The sequence below is a fragment of the Capra hircus genome, chromosome 15, assembly GCF_001704415.2.
Source record: "Capra hircus breed San Clemente chromosome 15, ASM170441v1, whole genome shotgun sequence".
Lineage (NCBI taxonomy): Eukaryota > Metazoa > Chordata > Mammalia > Artiodactyla > Bovidae > Capra > Capra hircus.
Window position 1 is genome coordinate 15,817,595 of NC_030822.1, and position 2,609 is coordinate 15,820,203.

Below are 2,609 nucleotides of genomic sequence, written 5' to 3' on the forward strand. Positions count from 1 at the left end.
CTGATATAATATCAGCCAAAATCCAGTAAAGGTGGAGCACAGACCAAAGCCTGTAGCCAGAGCACCTAGGTTAGAATTCCGGCTCTGCCACGTCAGCTGTGCAACTTTGGGCAAGTTGCACAACCTCTCTGTGTCTGAATGATCTCACCTATATGCTGCTAGTAATAACTGTACCTATCCATAGGGCTGTTGGAGAGACTAAAATGAGTTCATATACTTAAAGAACTGAAAACAGTGCTGAAATATAGTAAATGCTAATTTAAAGTAGCTTTAATATTTTAAACAGCTTTATTTCCAGGAAATACTTCTAGAAACTTGTGTCCCTGGATGTCTCGATCTAAGTGAGACTCTGTTTTAGTCTCTTAGTCATGTCCAACTCTTTGCGACACCATGGACTGTAGCCCACCAGGCTTCTCTGTACATGGAATTCTCCAGGCAAGAATACTAGAGTGGATTGCCATTCTGTTCTCCAGAGGTACTTCTCAACCCCAGGATCGAACTCTGATCTCCTGCCTCACAGGCAGATTCTTTACCCTTTGAGCTAGAGGGAAGTCTAAGTGAAGATCTAAGTGAAGAACTCTACATTAAGGCCTTTTAAAATGTCATCTTGTTTCCATGTGGCCCACAATTCAGCACTCACCATAGTAATTAATTGTAGCTTTAATATCCTCATTCTGCACCAGGTGAGGTAAAAAGAAATAAAAATTATCTGTAGTAGACTAAATGTGTCAGTAACATAATGTTAAGCATTTAAACTCTAGATTTTTAAGAAAAACAGTTTTATCCTTTATAAAGTATCACTAGGACATAAATGCTATCTCCATTTCCTTCACTCAAAATACAAGCAACTGTTGGATAAAAGCGAGCACTTTGCAGGGGCTGTGAAGAGGTGTGCTCAGTCATGCAGTTAGGTCTGACTCTTTTGCGATCCCATGGACTGTAACCTGCCAGGCTCCTCTGTCCATGGGATTCTCCAGGTAGGAATACTGGGGTGTGTTGTCGTGCCCTCCTCCAGGGGATCTTCCTGGTCCAGGGGTTGAACCCACATCTCTTGCTTCTCCTGCATTGGCAGGTGGATTCTTTACAACCGTGCCACCTGGGAAGCCTAAGGAAAAGGCAATAAAAAATAGAAGGGCAAGAGAAGTCAACTGAGGGAAATATGTCAAAATACCCTAAATGGACAACTATAGTACTATTCCCAGAAAAAATGAAGGATTCCAAAATCTCGGCATAAGCAAACAGCTCTGAAGATGTCAGTGGCCCAATCTTTCCAAGTGCTGAAATGGAAAACTATCCAGAGCGAGTGTTGGGCTGCCCAGTCCACATCCTGCCATCCTCAGAACACCAGCAGCTGGGACACTTTTCCCAAGCACAGCCCTCTAGGCAGACACCCTCCCCGCCTCCACTGCCGAGCAGTTTCTAATGCCGACTCTGTGATCTTTGAAATTACCCTGTGGCTTGATTTTTCTCATTTGTAAAATAGAGACAATATCTGGACCCACCTTACAGTGTTCGCTTTTAGTTTCTCTTTATTTTTCGGCTCTGCCAAGGGGCCAGTGGGACCTCAGTTCCCTGACCAGGGACCGAACCCACACCTTCTGTGTGGCAGTGGAAATTCAGAGACTTAACCACTGGACCATCAGGAAAGTCCCTATCGGGTTTTATAAAGATTAAACAAGTTAATGCACATTGAGCTCCTATAACTGTGCCTGGCACACATTAAGTGTTACATAAGTCTAAATTATTATTTTTATTTAAAAACTGGCTCCTAAACTTCTCCCCAGTCCTAATGAGTCAGACTCTGCAAACCTTCCCCTAGGTGATTCTCATATGAGACAGCTTTGGGAACTATGGATGGGCAACTTTATTATTTTAAGTGAGATTATCACTTAGTTATCTTATTTAAAATATCTCTAAATGGGTCAAAAGGTACAAATTTCCACGTATAAAATAAACAAGTCATGACATGTATAGTGTACAGCATAGTGACTATATTACTAATCATGTGTAAAAATAATATTTTATTGTATATTTCACAGTTGCTCAGACAGTAGATCTTAAAAGTTCACATTACAAGAAAAAAAATCCTGGCAGTGTATGGTGATGGATATTAACTTGTGATTATTTCACAATACATACAAATATTGAATTACTATGTTATATACCTGAAACTAATATACTGTTATATGTCAATAATATCTCATTAAGAAAAAATTAAAAAACCAAAACCCAAGGGAATTCCCTAGTCGTCAAATAGGACTCAACACTTTCATTGCTGGGGCCTCAGTTCGATCCCAGGTTGGGGAAGCAGGATCCCCCACAAGACAAGTGGTGTGGCCAAAAAAAAAAAGCCCATGAGGCACTTACCAGAAAAGGCAAACAAAATTAAACAAGAGTCCCTGGAACCGAAACATGAGACAATCTGTTGGATTTAGACCAGCTGTTCTCAACTGGGGTGAGTTCTTTACTGCCTCCCATCCCAGAGTATGCTCATCAACTCATGCAGAAGTTTTTGCTTATAACAATTGGTAAGGAAATGCTACTGGTATCCAGTGGGGAGAGGCCAGACATGCTGCTAAACATCCTACAATGCAGAAGCCAGCCTCCAG